At 40.2% G+C, this 23045-nt stretch overlaps 1 long non-coding RNA gene across 2 annotated transcripts in view; it reads left to right on the top strand.

The window, feature by feature from the left end:
• LOC121876651 overlaps nt 1-23045 on the top strand; it is a 36567-nt gene that overhangs the window by 2436 nt on the left and 11086 nt on the right. Inside the window, exons 2-3 of one of the 2 annotated variants that reach the window (XR_006090797.1) lie at nt 3115-3142; nt 21998-22142. This is a non-coding gene — a long non-coding RNA (uncharacterized LOC121876651). The remainder of the gene's footprint in view (nt 1-3114; nt 3143-21997; nt 22143-23045) is intronic. The other variant, XR_006090798.1, reaches the window with a different exon arrangement.

Raw genomic sequence — 23045 nt, 5'->3', positions numbered from 1 at the left:
GAGGGGGAGAAAATGAGAGGGGAGGAGGGGAGAAAATGAGAGGGGAGAAAATGACAGGGGAGGGATGTTGAGAGGTAGGGGAAAGGTGTTGAGAGTGTGTGGGGGGGTCGGGGAGGTGGGAAAAGAGTTATAGCCCAGTACTGTATTAAGGGAAAACTCACTGGGTGATTTATGGGATGGCAGGGAATAAAACAGGCAGCGATAGGGAAGTACAGTAGCCAAAACAACTATCTATGCAGGGGGGGGGGGGTGGGGGTCGATATGCTCCGAAATCTTACGTGTGATCAGTGACAGCATCTCATATACCACTATTTATCGTCCATGGTCTCAAATTGTTTCTCACAAAGTATGCACTAATAGTTGTCTTAGCTACTGTACATAGGGTGAAAAAAAATAAGTCCCGCATCATTGCAACAGGAGCGGGAGAATTGTATGGGATAGTAGGGGAAGATTTATTATCCAGAGGGAGTATTTAGGGGAAAAAAAAACCCTGAGGTATCCTGATAAAAATATTACCTATAGGAAGAAGCTATGAGAGACTTTTGAAATGTGGGGAAACAAGACGGGGAGAAAGTTATTCGGTAGGAGAGAATTTTAAGAGGTAATAGGAAGTTAGATACATATTATGAGTAAATATTTGTAGTTACTTAGCGAGATAGGGGATGTAGGGGAAAGAGAAGTGTGGTAGGGGAAAATGAAGACGGTGGGAGGGGGAAAATGAAGAAGGTGGCAGGGGAAAATGAAGACGGTGGTAGGGGAAAATGAAGACGGTGGGAGGGGTAAATGAAGACGGTGGCAGGGGAAAATGAAGACGGTGGCAGGGGAAAATGAAGAAGGTGGCAGGGGAAAATGAAGAAGGTGGTAGGGGAAGGTGGGGGAAAATGAAGACAGGCAGGGGAAACAGGGGAAAATGAAGACTGTGGCAGGGGAAAATGAAGAGAAGGTGGCAGGGGAAAATGAAGACGGTGGCAGGGGAAAATGAAGACGGTGGGAGGGGAAAATGAAGAAGAAGGTGGAGGGAAAATGAAGACAGGTGGGAGGGGAAATGAAGAGAGGTGGAGGTGGAGGGAAATGAAGACGGTGGAGGGGAAAATGAAGACGCAGGTGGACGGAAATGAAGACAAAATGAAGACGGTGGAAAATGAAGGAAAATGAAGACGGTGGACGGTGAAAATGAAGACGGTGGGGTGGAGGGGAAATGAAAGATGAAGACGGTGAAGACGGTGGGAGGGGAAAATGAAGACGGTGGGAGGGGAAAATGAAGACGGTGGGAGGGGAAAATGAAGAAGGTGGTAGGGGAAGAGTTGTAGGGTAGGGTATATACGGGGTAGAAAAACAAAAAAATCGAGGTATATTTAGAATTATAGTACCATTAGCTAACAGTGATGACAGAGATCCCTTGACAGATTACTTACACCGCGACGCTAAGTATAATTTATGTAGGTGTGATTCTTATCTTCCTGTGATTATCTGCTGACGGAGGCGGGGGAGGGGGGGTGTATTTGAGAGAGAGAGAGAGAGAGGTGCAAACATTCATGCACAGCAGCTCTCTCTCTCTCTCAATGTGCAAGCAACAATACAAAAGGCCATCTGCATTATTATTATTATCATTATTATTATTATCATTATTATTATTATTATTATTATTATTATTATCATTATCATTATTATTATTATGTCTTAACCATTGTGTACAGTAGCTGCCCCAATTCCCCGGACACTTGGCAATATCGAGTAACTTGGGTACCATGCGGGTCATATACGTGATACGCAAAGGTAAAAATAAATTGTTTCAATTATATATTACATTAAAAATACTACGGTCCAAAAACACTAGAATACAGTGGAAAAGCCGAGATAAGAGATTAATCCTCCCTAATCCTAATCTTTCCTGCCACTAATCTTACCTAATCCCAAATCCTCCCTTATCTTATACACGAACTTCAGATTTATGGGAATTCTGTCGACATCCGTATCTGACTCGGGAGAAATCCTTTGAGAGTTTGGTGATTTAGTGACGCAGTGATTTGGTGATTAAGTAACTTATTTAATGATTAGGTAATACAGTGATTTAATGATTAGGTAATACAGTGATTTAATGATTTGGTAACTGTTTTAATTATTACGTAACAGTGATTTAATGATTAGGTAACAGTGTTTTAATTATTACGTAACACAGTGATTTCATGATTGGGGAACACAGTGAGTTAATGATTAGGCTAAACAGTGATTTAATGATTAGGTAACAGTGATTTAAAAGATTCCGTGATTAACATTTCAGTGACACAGTGATTTAATATCTCAATAATACTGTGCTTTAAGACTTCCTCGATACAGTTCAGTACACACAACGCCCATTATCACACACTGACAGTCATTTTGATGTGAGAACGTATTACTACCCGTCACTATGGATGTTCTGAGTATATGAACTAATTATCAATGAGAGAATGTTATGTAATTAAGGTACAGGCGCAATGTAATTTCGTCTCCATTTGGGTGGTTGGTTATCTTTGTATCGTAGAATAGGGCGATAGGCGACCCAATTAGAAGCATTCTTAACGCTCTGAATTCTTAAGTTTTTTATGTATGTATCTTTATACCTGAACTGGTGGTGGGAAATCTAGTTGTTGTTGTTGTTTTTAAGTTAATTCATTACTTGGCATCTACTTCGGGCAGAAATTCAATGTTTGCGTAGGTGCGTAAGTGAGGCGGGACAAGTTAACGCACTGTACAAACCTCCAATGGTCTCAGGCTCTGGCTTGTTTATGGCGGGAAACAGCAGTGGCTTAAAATTAGAGCTGGTTTTTTTTTCCGCTTACACCTAACCCAACCAAAATAGAACCAGCGCTGCCAATCTAGTCGTAATTAGCTGTTGCTTCTTCGTCCAGACCAAGCAAGAATGTTTATCGAGTGTTTACTGAGCAAGCAACGATGTTTTTAGTCTAATGTCCATCAAAATAACATTCTAACAATTAATACATGTTATTATTTCCCTTGAGTTAAACATAATCAAATATCAATAAGGATGTTAAACTTTTTTTTAAGTGAGACAAAAATGGTGAATACATCCAATGATTATCTAGCTGCTGGCAACAGTGTTTTTTGTTTCAGAGTTCCCAATGAATGTGAGTGTGGTGAGGTAAGTGTCCATTACTGCTCTATTGTACAGTATATCTTTATTATTTATCTCTCAATACTTATAGCTCTATCACATGAATATCTATACCTATGTCATATCTATCGTCTACCCATCAAATTGTAATAATCTATCTAGCCATATTACATTACTCGTCTATTTATCAACTCTATTCCACTCCCGGCAACCCACAATTCACGAGTCTCATTTTTTGTATGTTATTTTGTGTTTTAGTTAAAATTAATCAGTCAGATCCATTATTATTTCTTCGTTTACTGCTTTTGGTCTTTGTGCCAGCATCAACCTGTGCGCGCATATACACACCATAACGTCATGGCAACCAGTCTATATTACTGTATTATCATTAATGAAGCCGTGAAGACTAAAAATTCTCTATTAAGACCTCAAGTTCAAAGATGTTTATCAAAGCAGATCCCAGCCCCTTGATGTTAGAGTCAAGCGAAATTAATTCAAGCGCAGTTTTTAAAGAAAGTTACGTCAACTTACTTTTAAATTGTCACAACATCATTAACATATATCATTCCCGTCCGCTTCAAGTTCTCAAATCTAAAATTCACTATCAATATCCACACATAAATTGTTTATTAAAGCAAACCCCCGCTCCTTGATGTCCTGAGCCAAGCAGAAATTAGTGATGGCGGCTCATAAAACACGGATGCTTTCCCACCAAAATAAAAAAAAATATATGACGAGCTGAATCCGTCAAGGCGGCAGAAGCCAAGATGCTGTTTTCATTACTTCTCCGTTTATTGATCCAGATTCTTGGGGATTCACTGATTAACTTCTTTCCCTAAAATATAAAATGAAAAAACGTGTCTACTTGCAGTATCCTACAATCTCCATGCTATTTAAACCACCATCGTTGAATCTTAGCTAAAGTAAACAACCAAATTAGATGCGATTTTATATCAAGTGAAAATTAAAAATATTAGATCCAGATTCTTAGAAATTTGTTAATAAAATTCTTCTACTAATTGGATATATGAGAACACGTCTAACTGGTTCACTTGAGGTATCAGTTCAAGGGTTCAGAGTTGGCACGATACTGTGTGTGTGTGTGTGTGTGTGTGTGTGTGTGTGTGTGTGTGTGTGTGTGTGTGTTTAATTCAGGGGTTCTAAATTACCATGACACTAATGATTAAACCCACAAACACACTACTGCTGTACAAATATCTTCATTACATAAAAACTCAAAGGTTTCAAAAACAGTATCGTACCAATTTTGAACCTCTGATACGAATCTTGACCAACCTTAAAACCCTTAATATGACCCCCTAGTTAACTATGAACCCCTAACCAAAATAAAATCCCTGGGCGCGTGGTTTCAGGGTTTTAATGGTGGATCCAAAATGGGTTTATGGTTGTCAAGAGTGATACACGAGGCTTGTAAGGTGTAAAATGACGTGTGGTCCACCCCCCCCCTCTCTCACTCTCTCTCTCTCACTCGATTTTTCCTTTATTTTGAATTTCTCACAAGTCGAAAGGTTTTATTCTCGCTTTCTCTCTATTCTCTGTAAATCATTGTAATGTGATCGTGGCACTGTGAGTTACATCAGAGAGAGAGAGAGAGAGAGAGAGAGAGAGAGAGAGAGAGAGAGAGAGAGAGAGAGAGAGAGAGAGAGAGAGCATATACTGTACATCGACCAAAATGGCGCTGAAATTCCACTCAGACTTTACCGTAGCTACAAGTAGATGTGTCCGTCCATGCTGTAGCTGGATACAAGAGCAACATTTATCTTTACTAATCTCTGAGAATCCTCTGTTAGGGAGGTGCCAACTGGAGCTAGCTAGGCACTGTCACCTCCCTCCTCCCACCCCCCTACCCCAGAGTGCCAACCTTTACCTGATCCACCCCCGCTGTCCCCAGGTGTGTGTGGGGGTGGGGTGGGGTGGGGTGGGGGTGGGGTGAGTGGTGGGGTGGGTGGGGGGGGATTCAGTTTATATATATTCCAAATGTATGTATGTATGTATGTATGCATGTATGTATGCATGTATGTATGTCTTCAAACTCACATAGCCAAACACTACAACAAACCCGAGAACCAATCAAAACCTCACGTCCACCCAACAACCAATCAAAACCTCACGTACACCCAACAACCAATCAAAACCTCACGTACACCCAACAACCAATCAAAACCTCACGTACATCCTTCACTAAAAATGACTAGAACTTTAAAACTACTCCAGCCAGCAACAGGGCCTACGTCGCCACAGACGGACATACGGAGAGACGAACGAGTGGTTAGATACACAGAGGGACAAAATAAACCTCTATGTGAGTTATCAATACAGACGCAGAGAGGGAACAAGGAAAAAACGACAATAACAATAATAACACGAACTAAAGTTAACAAAAACATTAATACAAAAAAAACAAACATTGTCAATAACAACAACAACATGGAATTTGGCACGAAAATATCTGAGTTTATTTATAGTTGTCTATTTCCGACGACCAAGGTATAGCGAGGTGTGTGTGTGTGTGTGTGTGTGTGTGTGTGTGTCTGTAGGCATGTATGTACAGTATTTACTTGTATATGCATATATATGTTAATACAGTATACAGTATGTACATGTGCATCTATGCGTGTATACTCATGGGTCTCCGTACATGTGTGTGTATGCCCATGTACGTGTTCATGTGCACATGTATCGCGAGTATAAATACACACACACACACGCGCCTTTGTAGGTGGAGTCTCGGCATGTCCGTTGATATGTATAGATGTAGCTTTCCTGCATACTGTGGATGTGATTAATGTGTATTTCCTCTGATCTGTGTGTGTGTGTGTGTGTGTGTGTGTGTATAATTAACAGTTTATTGAAAGAGCATGGCAGCCGGAATGCTGAAAATATACAGTTACATAATTGGGGAATGGGTCACCTGATTGAGAAATAATATACAAGTAACATAAGTGATACAAATATGATATATAATAACTAGGTGGAGAAGGTTATACTACAGGGCATTTCAATATAGTGACAGTGCAAAAAGGAAAGATTGACTGGGAGTGAATACACTGGTTGATTACGAGCTGTTGATAATTTTTACAATGGCTGGGACTGGGCTGTTTTTATAGCGATCAGTACGTGCTCGTATGGGCTGGATACGGTTGTGGTGTCGAACAGCAATTCGCGGACGAGGGGGTGTGTGTGTGTGCGCTGTGAACGTGTATATCTCGACTGTAAGAAGATCTGCCTATGCTTTCGTATTGGTGCGTATAACTAAAGATATGGTGGTGTATAGCTGAGTATAATTACGTGCATAACTACTGTATGTATTCCTGTGTATTTTGTGGTATTTATAACTATGTGTATTCCTGTGTATTATGTGGTGTATATAACTACTGTATGTGTATTCTAGTATATTACGGACATGATGTATTACGCAACCTGGTGTATGAATGTAAACTGTGTATATTTTAGATAAGTATTTTGATATAACATAAGAGTGTACTGATTCATCCAAGGTGTGTGGGAGTGATGACACACACACACACACACACACGCATCAGCTGACTGGCTCCCACTTATGGGAAAGGGAGTGTGTACATGGCACCGCTGCCGAGGTAAACAATAGCACTGACCTACACTTTGCCGCAGACGTCTTTGATTCTTTACACGAGTTTAGCTGAATTCACAAAAAATTCCGAAGCTGTTTGCTACAACAGCGCTGTTTTAAGACGTTTCAGAAGCAATAAATGGGAGAATGCGGACATACCTAGTTCGATAGCTTTCGCCAGATATTCTGGGAGCCAAACAATAGCAACGACCTACTCCTGGCAACAGTGCAGACAATGTCGTTGTGTCTACGCTATTTTAGCTTACATATAAAATTCCTACCTTTGGCGACATTTTTTTTAATTCTAAGACATTTTAGAAGCAGTAAAAGGGAAAAAACCCGACATATCCTGGTACAGTATATTTCTCGACATGTTCCCGGAACCAAATGGAGGAGATAATAAACTTGGCTCGTGTGTGCCGCGTCGGATGCGGATTGCGGCTTGCCGTCATTTTGACGTCACAGATATAAACAATGAGCGGCCTTTAGTGTCACCCCCTCCACCTTCAAGAGCAGATACGAGCAGTTTCTCTTATATTTTATTTAATTTTGTTAGAGAGAGAGAGAAGGAAAAAGAACTTTACTGAAGGGAAGGTAGGACAGACACAGACAAACAAACCAGACATGCAAATAGGCACACAGGCTGAGACAACCAGAGAGATAAACAGACAAACAGAAATAAAGACTCCCAAGCAAAGAAAAAACAAAATCAGACCTCCAAATTAAAACAGAGACACAACAACTAACACAAGACACCCAGCACCGTCAGACATAACCCTCATCTCAGGTGATATACAGTACACGTATTTTTACACCCCACATTAGTGAAGGACTGTCGTGATTTAGATTTAGTCTTAAACCCAACATTACTGGAACAAAGACTCACTCTCTCCCTTTGTGTAGTGTAATATACAGTATCTATATATATTTTATTTTTTCTCACTGAGTCGCTTCACGTTCCTCTGAGAATGTCATGCACTGAACACGGATAATTAACTGTATTTGTCAACTTCTCCTGCGATGACACACACACACACACAAAGTTACGAAGTCTTAACCTCTTTGAGTACAATGAACTATTCCCCTCAGTAAGATGACATCTGTACTCAAGGGGTTAAAATAATCTCCCATTTAATGATAGCATGGATCTGACTCACTTAACCTACGGAATAAAGATATGCAGCCAACAATGGAGGTAAAATTTCGCTGAGACTCTACCATAAATGAACGGGTTTATTTCCTATTCTTCATTATATTTGAAGTTTTATATACGCCATATAAGAGTTAAAATTACCGTACGATAACTTTGAGAATTTGGTCTTAAGTTTGGATGGGATAAGTTAGGCAAGAGTATAATAATAGGACTATCCTAAATGATTCGTAAGTTAAGTTTTCCTCGTAAATGAAGGAATAAATCCCAAATGACACCAAAATTCACTGAGATTACCTTGACCAGAAACGTTCACTCGACATCAGTTTTGGGGGAAAATTAACCTACAGAATATATGTTAATCAAAATCCAGCTAGGTTGTTGGCGCTTTGGTGGCCAACATGAGAACTAACGGTGTACACAAAGCATTCTTACCTAACGTAACCTCACATACCACTACTTGCTTAGGGATTAACAGAGATTTAAGGAAAGATTAAGAGGAATTAAAACTAAAAGTAGAAGCTGGGGAATTTGATTATGTTTATTTCTGTTCCAAATATTCACCAGAAACGTGACCACCAAACATTCACTGGACACACGCGATGCTTAACAGTACAGTAGTTACAAAACCTCTCTCAATCTCACCATCACATCATCACACCTCCAGTAACATGCTAACACAACCATTATTTAAGACACCCTAACACAACCTGGGTCTTCGTATATATAGGTTAGTACTGGGGCGTGTAAGGTGGAATAAACTTGGGTGTCTAATCTTCAGGGATTCTTAATAACATGATCAATATATGATGTCTGTGTGTCTATTAGTAAAAAAAAACCGATAACGACTGTATAGATTTTACGCTTGATAGTTGATGGATAGATTGAATAAGAGATAATTGACAGGACTCATGATAGATAATTGACAGGACGTTTGATAGATAATTGACAGGACGTTTGATAGATAATTGACAGGACGTTTGATAGATAATTGACAGGACTCATGATAGATAATTGACAGGACTGACTATTAAACTGACTGATGAGCTGACAGAGAAACTGACACTGCGGGGGGCACACACATACTTCCTGAAACTCTCACCGTCGACAGGTAACAAATTGGCCACGCACAAACTCGGTAATATAGATAAACATGACGCCAGTGTTTCGTTTAGCCAAGACCTAAAAGAACTTGATTTAAGTCTCTCTCTCTCTCTCTCTCTCTCTCTCTCTCTCTCTCTCTCTCTCTCACGCAACAGTCGTCGGTCTCTGAAATATGAGGTTGTTATTTCCTCATATTATCTATGTAGTTGTGTTAATAACTTAAAATCAATAATAAGTGTGATTTGTTAATGACGAAAATAAGAGAAAATGGAAGAAGATAAAACTGTGATGTCTAACAAAATCAGACAAATAATTAACTATATTTCTAAGTAACGTAAATATGTAAATACATCGAAGAGAGTCAATCAAGCCCAATGAACTAAATATTACATAGCAATTATTGTCGCAAATGCATAACGATATGTAATTAGTGATAACATTTTGTGATGTCAGATGGAATGAGAATAATTAACACAAACAAATAACTATATCAATATTTTTGGGGGCGATGCATAAACACAAACATGAAGGTAGTAAAGATCAACCACAAGCAACTGAGGCTAATATATATATGTGAGTGACGCAGGAAGGTTCATTCAACAAAAACATTTAGCAGTGGGCACGTTTCCCCAGTGTCAACACGTCAAGGCTCGTGACGTCACTAAGAATGCGCGGTGTGAGTGCGCAGTAGCAAAGGCGACGCGATGGGCGCTTAATCTAGACCACTGCCAAGCTCATTCTCATTACCGTTCTAAGGGGTCATAACACGAGTATAAAGTTGGCATGATACTGTTTCTGGAACCCATGAGTGCGTGGGAATGTAATTAACGTTAATAGTGTACATATGGGCTATAAATCAGTTTCATGCCAAGTTTAACAAGTACAGACATCCCTGTGTAGGGGAGGAGATGCATGTATATAAATATATATCCCCAATGCATGTGAATTCTTGTAAGTGTTTAAGTTTAGGAGTTCAAAATTGCCCATAACCTCTGATTTTGGGGGACACGCACACGCAAACCCACACTCTCTCTTTCCCACTCTTTTTCTCTCTTTATTCCCCTCTCTGTCCTTCTGCCCCCCCCCCCCCTCTCTCTCTCTCTCTCTCTCTCTCATACCTCACAAATGACAACCGGAGACACGAACTAAGTACCCAATTTTATGCAGTAGTTCCCGGTTATAATAATACACACCTTGGTCGCTCATCTATTCAATCAACAGGTGCTCACGCCATCATTCATGTAATTTCTGGCACATTGAATTCACTGTACTGGCATGTATGTACAGTATACCTTCCTGTGTCTCTCTCCTTCATATATACATTTCTTACTTTACAAGTGTGTCTTCTTCTCTCTCTACCCCTTTACTAATTCTTTCTCTTTTCTCCTCTTCCTTCATATCTCTCCTTCTCCCTTTATCTCTATCTCTCTCTCCGTCCCATAGCACTTGGGGGTGTCACTCTTCATCAAGGATCACAACACGTCATGTAATTCCCGGCATAACTCGCCTCCTTAAGAGCTACTAAATGACTTACCAAGGTACTTGTCGGCTTGTCTGAGGGTCACTGTGTGTGTGTGTGTGTGTGTGTGTGTGTGTATGTGTGTGTGTGTGTGTGATGTGGTAAGGACAAGTTGGGGGGTACCAACCATCTAGTAATAATTCTGTAGCCAACTAACTAAATTTGTAAATGGGTAGGTGAGGGGATTCCCCGGGGTATAGGGGTGCAGTGCCAAGGTGCAAAAGGTGTGTATCATGTACACCTGGGCCCATCCCTGGCACTCACGCATACACCCACCCACACAAAGAGGACATACATACAAACACCAGCCTAGAGACGTATTCACATATACACACCACCAACTCACAGATATACATACATACATCCACTTCACAGGTAGATACTTACACCTACATACATACATACATACATACATACATACATACATACATACACAACCTTGACTTCAGCGTTGAACTTTTGACGCTGAGAACATGATGCAGTAAAGGCTGCTATGAGGATGAAGTAAGGCAAATATGAACCTTATGGTTCTAACGCTGACACACTCACACACCTGCTGGCCACACACACCTGCTGGCCACACACACCTGCTGGCTACACACACACACTGACACCCGACCAGAAACAGAAAACATCTTTGAATTGATAAACAAAGACAAACAAAAACAAATAAATAATTTTAAGGGGGGTGTTGCAGGTGTGGGGAAGACTTTTATGGGTGTTACATGCGTGGGGAAGATTTTTAAGGGGTGTTACAGGTGTGGGGGTGAATTTAGGTGGTGTTGCAGGTGTTAGGGTCATAACCTGGAGAGATAATGACCTCGTCCTTCTAATAGCCTCGAGCCTTCACCACCACCAACACCACCACCACCACCACCACCACTCTGGCTGCCAAATGTCATAGATATATCTTTGAAGTTTATAATATTGTTGTACAGACATACTTACAAGACATATGCACATGTATCTACACACTCATTCATACACGTACACATGCATATATCATACACGGCACAGCTGAGTCCCAGAGCCCACCCCGTCGTTCCTTCATCTCTCTCACCTCAGAACCTGTCTCCCACTCTGTCTCTCTTCCTGTCTTTCTTTCTCTTCCTGTCTCTCTTTCTCCCTGTCTTTCTTTCTCCTCCTGTCTCTCTTCCTGTCTCTCTCTCTCTCCATGCCTTGTCACCCTATGTATACCTGTATTGTTTATACATATTTTATACATACTGAACCAATTATAAATGTGTATGAAAATGTTACTGGATTCCTGTCTATCCAAATACCAAGTCACCAATCACAATCATGTTTACTTCAATGACCACCAATCACAATCATGTTTACTTCAATGACCACCAATCACAATCATGTTTACTTCAATGACGTAACAAAAGGTAATGGAGCTGCCAGACACCTCAAGTGTATATTTTTACTACGTCATGACAACACTGGAATTACAATGCATCTGTTTTGTTTACATGTGTGACGTCACGGCACCTTTGATCATTACCAACCCTCTCTTGTGCTCGGTTTTTATAACGTTACGACAGCTCTGTCTCTTTAAACAGCAATTTTATGCAAGTTTGACGTCACGATGGCTATAATGGACATATACTAAATAATATAAACAAGTAAATACCTTTTTTTTTAGCCGTATACAGTGTTCAATAGTGTGAGAATTACTGTACTACTTAACCCACTTTATCTATGAAGTATTATAATTACCTGAAGAATAAACTAAACTTAATTCACTTGATTAACACACCCTAATGCTACCTGGGTTGGGTTAGGTTAGGTTAGGTTAGGTTAGGTTAGGTTAGGTTAGGTTAGGTTAGGTTAGGGGGGGACGGACAGGGGTGATTAAATATAAAGCATCGTGTTTACATAGACTCAACATTGGTTTTGAAGCAGATTACCAAAGGTTAAAAAAATTGGACTGTAGTGTATTTATTTCCCCCAAGGTGCGGCGCGCGACTTATGACACACCCTGTACGTACTTGTCACACTAACCAGTCTTTTTATGCACACGTACAAGGACGGCCTGACACACTCAGCTGATAAGTCTTATTGGCTGTTCAGGGACAAATCAACAACATCTTATCGAGTTACCTGACATCTTTTTTTTTCTCCCGGTAGTTATGGCAGACAGGTTGTTCCCATCATGTTCCTGTGTGTGTGTGTGTGTGTGTGTGTAAAAGAGAGATTTATGGTGTGGATCTACAAACACACACACACACACATATATATATATATATATATATATATATATATATATATATATATATATATATATATATATATATATATATATATATAGAGAGAGAGAGAGAGAGAGAGAGAGAGAGAGAGAGAGAGACCAAGGCTAGGTATTCTTGGCCTGAGTGTTATGAATGAGGTTGTCAAGGCTAATCTTGGAGCGCCGTCCTCACCTCCCTTCCCCTTCCACATCTTCCCTTCCCCTTCCACATCTTCCCTTTCCATTCCATCCTCTCCCTTCCTTTTCCAACCTCTACCTTCCTCTTCCACCTTTCCCCTTCCTCTTCCACCCTTTCCCTTCCACTTTCCTCTTAGCCTTTCCCCCTTTCTTCCCTTTCTCCTCACCTTCCACCTCTTGCCTTCACTTTCTGCCCCTTCCTTCTACTCCCTTCCCCTTTCCTACCCTTCTTTACCCTCTCCTCCTCAACTATCTAACTGGTTCACCTGAGATACGGGACAGAGGAGAGGTTATTAGGTTAGGTTAGGTTAGGTTAACTTCGAAACAACTCCCAAGTTCTACCATTACCAGACGGAGTGGGAGGGGTGGGGGTGATGAAGGGATTGAGAAAGGTCTATCTTTGAACTATATAATTAAAGACAATTGACCTATGACCTGTGTCCTTTAAGAATGGCGTTGTTAAAACATTATCCTGCCCTAGATACTGGTCCATGAAACGTGCTGATGAAAGTTATTTAGGAATCAGTATTTATTGAGCGTTTAGGAACTCAGTCTGTACCAATCTAATGCTAGAAATTAAAAAAAAAAGGATTAAAATTGGTGCCAGAAAAAAAATAAATGAAGGAGATAATTGGTGAAAAAAATAACGTGAAATTCAAAGGCTCAGTTTTCAAAAGGATTAGATTGTGATGTTGAATTCAGTGTAACTTAGTGATTGTTCGTGGCTTTATCACCAGTTCAGGGGCTGATTGAAATACGTATTCAGAAAAAAAATAAGGTATAGTAGTCTGCATTCTCTTTAAATGTGAACTAGAAAAAAAAATGAATAAATTTGTCGAATCTCTCAAGCGTCCAGATCTCGGTCAGCTGTTGTGTACAAGAGTGTTCACTAGACACTTGGCTCTGGAGACAACTTACTTTATGTAAACGGTCACCTGGGTGTAAATCTCCAGAGTAACCCAGACTTCTCCCGACGCTCCAGCTATCAATAGTTTCTCACTGGTGTCTGACTCTTGAGAGATAGTCACGAGCTGTCCTCACACACCTCTCAGGACCAGCAGCGAGTTCTATTTCCTCGCTGTCTCTGAGATCTGTGTGAGAGACGAGAGACAGGTTCAACCAAGTGCTGAGATATTTCCGCAGAGTCTCCCACGATTTTGCTTCCCGTGTAAACGACCTTGACATAAATCTTGAGAAAACTCCCAGATGTAAACACAGGGAGAGGGAGGTCGCTACCTGTGGTGTACAATAACAACCTGGTGGTAGTGTTCCTCAGCGACGACGACCTGTTGACCTTCAGCTGTGTGCGTGTCTCTGGTCTTGGTCCAATTTAAACACGTTTTAATCACTTTGTCACATCTTGTCACTCTTTGTGTGTAAAGTTTCAACATTATCGGTTCATTAATTTCTTCAACGTCTTCGTAAAATACAGACGAACGAAACTGATTCATTACCTTTTAAAAATATTCGTAACATACATACATACATACATGATATACACAGTAGTGTATCACAGTGTTAGTGCAAAAGTAAAGTGATTTATAGCTCTATATTTATACTCAAGATTCCTCCTGCACCACAATTTACAGGCCATGAAACTGTGGCTGCAATAATTTTATTTTAACATCTTTGCATACCTACTGTCTGTGTCCATGTTCGGATAATGCATATACCGTAAGAGTGTAATCCGAACACTAGGAGACGCCGTACATTGTTAACTTAGTTATAAATTGTGTTAAAGACCACTCGTATATTTGCCTTAGTGTGACCGTGGAATATTAATGATTGGGTTACTCAAGCAAAGGTCGTAATGCAGCGGTGGCCAAGTAGATAGAGAGCTTCCACCTTGTTCTAAGCGTCACTGGTTTGTGTCCAGGGAACCCCTAGTTCACATCATACAGGCCAGAACTTACCGAAATACTGTATTGGTCGCGCGTGTGTAATATTGCATTACCTGTTCTTAATAATTCAGTGGACTGATTTTACCCCTTAACCGGTATAAATGAACGTATTTAGTTTCTGTATAGTCCACCAGGAAAATTTTAGCGCCATTTTGTGAGTGATTTTCACGTTCCACGTTAGGTCAATCAGCCAGAAGAGTTCCCACACCTCCACTTGCGAGAAACACGACCTAACTTAACCTAAACATGAACCTCTAATCCTGTGACTCCTGGGCTTCTGAGACTTTATTACACGACGATGGTGAAAACTTCTCGGGCCGGAGTGATTAGAATTTATTGACAAGAGGATGTGGGGTGACGCACTGCACCAGCTGGTCTCACCACCCACTGCCGCCAAGTGCGTCAACTCCACATTTTCACGTTAACATGGATTCCCTTGTGCGCTAACATGTCCTTTTTTGGTAGTAATTCAGCTCTCTTGTCACTAAACAATTTATGGAGTGTCTTATATTGACTTGAGTACGATGAGTTAACCCCTTGACTACGATAAGTTAACCCCTTGACTACGATCAGTTAACCCCTTGACTACGATGACTTAACCCCTTGACTACGATGACTTAACCCCTTGACTACGATGAGTTAACCCCTTGACTACGATGAGTTAACCCCTTGACTACGATGACTTAACCCCTTGACTACGATGACTTAACCCCTTGACTACGATGACTTAACCCCTTGACTACGATGACTTAACCCCTTGACTACGATGACTTAACCCCTTGATTACGATAACTTAAGAGGATATCAAGAATTTTACTGGAATATATTTCTTTTCGCTCAAGGGAACAGGATTAACCCCACTCCCCCTAACCTAACCTCATAAACTAATGTCCCAGGAATTATAAAACAAACTTGGCCAACGGTTACGAGTTCTTCACCAATATAAGGAAGGATACAGTTATGTGGACAAAATGATGAAATACTTTTACCGATATTCCTCAAGGTGTTCTGTACTTTTCTTACATGTTAACCAGTAGTAATTCTCTATAAATATTCCCTTGCTGATGGGTACGCGCACACACACGAGACACAGCACATAAATATTCGGCTTAAGTAGTAAATACGTCAAAAGATTGAGATATATGGTACAGCAGTTGTTCCCCATGTTCCTCACTCACCGCAATCACCAAACCTGACATGAGTACGGGAAGGTCAACAAGAATTCTCTCCCACTGGTGATGTTAATGGTAACTGTGAGAATAATGGTAGTAGCACCGATAAGAATTCTAAACTTGAACAGAATTGTACTGTACTCACCCTTAATAATGTCTTCCAAATAAAGTTACGGCCATGATAAGTGAGTTTGTTTACATCTTGGGGTGGGTCGGCTGTTGGCAACGAAACACTTCTGTCAGGATGAAAAAAAAGTAAATAAATAAAACGTTAGGTAGACATGAGAGCGAAAGATCAATAAAAAAAAAAGTAGTTACAGAGAAGGTGTAAAAATTAAGGTGCCGAAGGTGTCACTAGTGGCTTAGGTAGCGGGGTCTTGTGGCTAAACTTTATTATATACTGTATTACTGAGCTTCAACAATTTCTAAACTCCCACACCACACCCACTCAGTCTATATTACAATATCTCAGGTGTCATCCCACTTCCATCCTGTCTATATTAGTTTTCGTCTTGTCTATAAGTCCTCATCTCCCTGTCTCCTGCCACATTACTGTTATCTAATTTGCATGTATAATTGCCTCCTTATTAAGTTACTTGCATATACAGTACAGTACTACACTCTCCTTCTCCCCATCTATATTACCAATTCCTCTCTCTCCTTCTCTCTCTCTGGTGGCGATTCTCTACCTTCCTGTTTTAGTTATAGCCCTAATTTGAGCTTTTATACCCAATTAAACACTCGTACGTACAGTCGGAAATCATCGTATCTCTGGTATAAGGTTATCGTGTTGGGAATAAAGTGTCGTCCTCCAGAGGTTAAGCTGTCGTTCTCCGTGTTTAACTGATTGCTATTTGTACCCTGTCGCCAGGCTCGCTCTCTCTCTCTCTCTCTCTCTCTCTCAAACGACTAACACGATCCAATGTTCCGATATAATTTATTTTACCTGTATGACAAAATATATCGTGAAAATGTACGATTGAAAACTATGAAAGAGTCGACTAATTTTTTACTGCGTTCGTTACCCCAATAAGCTTCCTTCCTGACCTGACTGAAAGCGATTCCCCGGTGTAAAGAAGGCTTTTTTTTTTTCAATTTCATCTGAATGTAGTTAAACAACATTTCTTGGTCAGCTTTGCTATTGAAACAACACCAGTTTATGAATGCTGATCTAGCGTTTCTGATTTAACTTGGTAACTGTAGCTAGCGGTTTGATTGGTCAATAGGTCTATAATGACTAACAAGTGATCGTGGGCACCTTCGTGCCCAGTGAAAGTTTGAACGCTCGTGCATGGCTAGCGAATGAGGGTGCGCCAAGTCCGTAGACTTGAATGGTTAATTAGGGTGCTCCAAGTCCGTAGACTTGCATCGTTTTCCATCGTAAATAAAATGGTTAATTAATGCCTTCCTAAGGAAAGCATCGACATGGGATCAGGTTTGTTCCACTCTATACTAATTTTTTGCGATTTTTCTACCAAGTTTGATGAAAAACGATTGTGCCGTTTCGGCTACCCAGAACAGACAGACAGACGGACACACGGCTAGTCCTATAGTATATGAGATGATATATTCATTATAATAAGGGTCCCAATATCGTCTTCTAATATCTAATATATCCATAAAACTACACCAAATTTTCCTCAAACTTCAACTACCAAGATTGTTAGGCACAGTTCACTATGTCTGGTTACTACCACACGACGTTCAAACATATAAAACGTTGGTCTGATAGGTGGAAGTTTTAACCCTCCGAATACCTGCAATGAATGCGCATGCGTGGAGCCCAGAGAAGATTTAGCTTCACTTGATTTATCTACCGAGAAGCGTCTATTTCGGGCCAGTCAGTGGTGGGGTTGGGGGAGTGGGGGGTGAGGAAGGACGGCATATTGTTCCTGCCAGTCGTACGAAGTCGCTTCTGCTCGGCAACGTGTGTTTGTGTTCATTTCCACAATCGACAAAAAACAACGGCAAAGTAAAGTTTCAAAAGTCTTTATACAGTTTTTCCCTTTAGGGTGATATCATTTGTTTGTTGTTGTGCTACTGCCAGCCGTACGACTCGTTTCCTACAGACAATGATTGTGGGTAACTCTTTTGTGCAGGTTATATAAGTAAAGGGCAAATGTCTGATTTCTAAGATCTCTAACTGCCTTTCGAGGATCAGCCCGAGTTTACCATTCTTCTCTGTACCTTTATTTCACTCATTCTCTGCTTTTCTTCGGTGCTGCCAGACGTATAATTAATTTTTCCTTAGCGGAGTTTGTATATTTTTCTGGACAAAGTCAATATAAAACAAACACAAAGATATAATGAAACATTTACTGTCCCCTTTCACCATGGTATAATTTATTTATCACCTTTATGTTGGTCTTGGATACAAAACGGTCTTACAAAAACTGTACCGCATGTTATAGCTCCGCCACTCTTAACACAATAAAACCACCCGGTGAGTCGGAGTTTTATAGCTTCGTTTTAACATTTACTGTCCATTCTCAAGAGTTTCCTGTTCGTTTTCAGACAACACTTGCTTCTGATGGATTTATGGCTGCGTTTATCAGCTATGTTCAATAAGTTCTCTGTATTCTCTTGCTGATCTGACTGATGGATGTTATTCGTGCGTAAGGCTGTTCTATGTTAATCACTGTTATGATCGTCTTGTTACTTGCAAAAAAAAAATCTTTGATTGCTTCTGCAATTTATGTGAAAAAATAAAATGTCAACTGGTAGAATTCATAAAATAATCATGTACTGTATTCATAATGCTTAATTTTCTGTGTGTATTCTTAGGTAGTTAAAATTAGACCCAAAGATACTGGGAGATATCAGCTGTCATGGCAGAGACCACCTGACAAGTTTTTCTTGGCAAGTGTAATAACATTAATAATAATAAAATGTCTCGTGCTGCAATTCTACTCCCTGGTATTAGAGCATCTCCCAACTATTGTATTAAACACCACTGTACGGTAAAGTCTGTGTCGTTTTGAACTTTATTACTGTATCAGACATTAAATGGAAAATTGAGTGAGAAATTAACGTACGATACGTTAAGCTCTGCACTACGAAACGCCACTTTAGATATTTAATTGAGTATCGCTAGACAATATTAATCAGGTAGCAGGTAGTAGGCAGCTAGCAAACAGGCAGGTACTGGAAGCACAATGTGTTGTCTAATGGTGGACCCTGCTGCCATATGGCATCACGTAAACTGTGACCAAGTCTCAGGTTGCTGATCTGATTTTCTGCCTCATTTACACACAAATGCAGGTCTCAATTGTTTCTTTTACTTGACAACAACATACATATAGCATTTCTCACTTATGTTTTTTTTCATTTTTGTATTTCTTAATATTTTTTATTATTAGTATTATTATTACAGTGTCATTAATATTATTGTTATCATTATTATTTTATTTTACTTTTTATTATAAATTTTATTTACTATGAATAATTATTACATTTTCGCCCCCCCAGGTCCCGATGTGGGTCAGAGACCTGTGCCCAGGTGGGCAAATCCCCGTAAAAAAATTAAAAATAAAATAAAAATTCAGCAAAGACTCCTTGTACTGAAGGTGGGGGGGAGAATTACACCTACGTACAGTCTCGTTCAAGATTCTTCGAACACTGCTGGAGACAGCTGGCAACTGAAGGCCGTTTGTTTACTATAGTACGTAGTAAAAATTATGAATGTAAAATTTGATCGACAATTGGTTACTTAGTTCCCCATTGCTTAATTAATGGTTGGGCTTTTTTGTTTCGTATTATATTATACTACGTATTATAGTAAACAAACGGCCTTGAGTTGCCAGCTGTCTCCAGCAGTGTTCGAAGAATCTTGAACGAGACTGTACCTTTGTAAACCAGACAGCCCTCCTAGGTCTTTTTACTTTTGTCCTCTTCACCACTGATCGGCTCGTTAGCCGCTTGGGCGGTCGGTCACTTCTCTGTTACGCACTGTTGGCAAGTACTGGGCATGCACTGGTTCCTGAATGTGTCTGAACCTGCTCCAGTGCTGGTCAAGTCTGGTCTTGAAACACAGCTCACACTCGGTGCCGTCACAACACTCTGGCAAGTTGTTCCACGAGTTCACAACTCTCACTCCGAAAAAGTTAGCCCTCGCAGTTTTCTGGACTTCAACCAAGAGCTGTGACCCCTTGTGGGGCGAGCATCCGCCAGCTCCAGGTAAGGGCACTCGACTGAGTAGTGTCCTTTGAGATGTTTATACACCTCAATTAGGTCCTCCCTTGCCCGTCTGTAGTATAAGCTCGACAATTTCAGGCGCTCTAATCTCTCAAGGTAGCTGAGGCATGCAGGCAGGCACCAGTCTGGTGGCCTTCCTTAGGACATTTTCAATCAACTCACAGTCCCTAGCATGTCTTGGGGACCAGACAGGGTGACAGTACTCCAGGTGGGGAAGCACCTCGCTCTTGAAGTCATGGGTACCAGTCCTGCTGGTCCGGGACACAAGTTTGAAGGGTGGTATCAGGTGTGATTCAATACCTGAGACTAAACGCTCTTCTCGGTTCGTGTATTCGCAGGCCGTGCAAGACTGCCATCAAATAGAAAGTGATGTAGTCAACAGCACGACGTAAGATCGGAGGTTACTGTGTTGAACCCCGAGGATGACGTTAGGCGTGGGCTACACGTTTTCCCAATTGGCTGAAAGGTTTGTTTATTTACTTGCTAGGCAGATAATTATTGTCGAGCAAAAGAACGTTTATAACTCGTGAACGCCGAGTAAATATTCCAATCGTTCCTATTGGCAGCATGGTGATCGAGACTGATAAAATGTCTGTGGTGAGGAAAGAAGTAAAAGAAGCATTATTAAGTTTTATAAGTTTTTGCTTGAATGTCATGGTAATCAATACTATAATTTTTCCTTCTTCATATATATATATATATATATATATATATATTTTAGCTTTTCGTTTATTGGCAATTTATGACATTCTTTGAGCTTTGTTAATATACTTTTCTTACATCCCCTGCTGGTTTTTCATCTTGTATATGACAGCTCTCGGGTAGCCAGCAGTATAGACTGAAGGATAATAGAGTGGGATCGTGTTTCATAGGAGGAACCGTCTGCCAAGACTTCTTGGCAGTATCGTTAGATAAACTAATTTGAAAGTAAAGTAAATGTTCCTACAATTGTTCTGTTTATTGATATTGGCATCCGTCAACCACTTTCCCATCATCATATCTAAGATCGAAAAATTAACAACTAATAATGGCATTAAATCATATGAAAGAAAATTGTCGAGAAGCCGAGTGTATAGTATTCAATGGAGCCAACATGCAAAGTAACATTAATAAATGTGTACAAAGAAGTTTAAAGAAATACAAAACACACAACGCTTACCAAAAGTAGGCAGCAAAAAACAGAGAATGGTAGAATATGGTAGTAAACCTTGGTTATTTCTTAACATTTGCCGTTTGGTGTCTCAAATGATAGTCTTATTTGGGACACAGAAAATATGTAACACCGCCCCAAATTGTTAGAAGTAACGTGAATACAAACGGAAGGCTGAATCTTTCCAATAATTAATCAACTACCAATCCTAACATCCGCCGAGAAATTATATCGCTTGTGTCCTATAGGTCAGTTTTCGGTTCCTTGGTTGGTCAGTGTATGCTCCTCCACTTGTCCAGTTCCAGGAGTTCATAGTTGAAGCGTTACCAGTACTGTTTTGATGCCTTCGATTGTACAGGAAATGTTGATAGTGAATCTTTTGGTGTAAAAACCAACATAATGTCAACTCTGAGCTCACTTTAGGGATTTAAAAGCAGGCATTACAGTGATTTTCAGGCCTTAGTCACATTATTAACTCTTTTTGTACTAAATGGCCTCCAAGTTATTATTATTTCAAATACGAAGCCTCGAACTGTACTTGCAAGTCCCACTGATCTGATCATGAAAGAAGGATCCTGTTGACATTTTCTCTGTCCATCTCTTTCTGTTAAGCATAGGATATTAATTTTAACCAATTGTTCTTGGCCACAGGATGTCGTTCCGGGATAAGGGCGTGAGGAAAGCGTGTTGGGAGTCTCGGGACAGGTACTGGGCGTGCCTCGATCTGCCAGACATCAACCGTGATCACTGCCTCGAGCTGCGACGCCTCTACGAGATGGCCTGCCCCGGACACTGGGTGAGTTACCCCTCTAACTTATTGTCACTTACAGAAAGCATCAGTAATATCTCCATTAGCTGGAATTCCTCTTAACTGGAACCCTCCGATAGCCGGAATTAAAAATTTTTCAGAAAATAGTTCCCAAAAATGGAATTTTCCGGAAAATTCCGGCTTTAGGAACAATTTTCCAAGGAGCACATTTTCTGTCAAATTCTAAGAAAATTTCCCCAGTACCTGGAAAATTCTGGAGATATGGGAGTTTTTCCTGGGTTTGAGAGAGGAAAATCATGCCCATTTTCCGGAAATTCCAATAAAAATTTTCCTGTACCCGGAAAATTCTGGAGATGGGGATATTTTTCCGGTTTCGAGAAATGATGTAATGCACAATTTCTGGAACTTCTCAGAACATTTTTCTGTTACCCGGAAAATTCCGGGGATGAGGGATTTTTTCTGGCTTTGAGAGAGTCGTCTCGTTACCCCAAAATCTCTCATTCCCGTAAGTGCTCTACACCAATTATTCTGGTTAATGGAGATATCACAATAATAATAACAATAATAATAATAATTCACTAAAACCATCATGCAGGTACACGGATGGTTTAGCATGTATTTGACATATGCAGGCATACAGTTCAGCATGTGTATAAACACTGCAGGTATACAGTGTACATAGACTGTGGAGGTACACAGTTTCCAATGTAACTTAGCGCAGATATAAAACAATAGTAAACATTAAGGTAGTTTAACCAAAGATAGCCGACAAAGTCATCAGATCCTTATTCCCAGTATGGTCTTTTGCTTTAATCAGTAAAAGGATATTAACCGGGACAAAAGTGAGTTTGTGTTTTATAAATATAACAAGCATTATATTATAACCTTTTATTTTTATTTCCTCATCCGTGACAGCTACAAATCTGACTT

Source organism: Homarus americanus, unplaced genomic scaffold, assembly GCF_018991925.1.
Source record: "Homarus americanus isolate GMGI-L3 unplaced genomic scaffold, GMGI_Hamer_2.0 scaffold28, whole genome shotgun sequence".
NCBI lineage: Eukaryota > Metazoa > Arthropoda > Malacostraca > Decapoda > Nephropidae > Homarus > Homarus americanus.
Note: the sequence above shows the minus strand (reverse complement) of the source record. Positions and strands in the feature narration are given on the sequence as shown.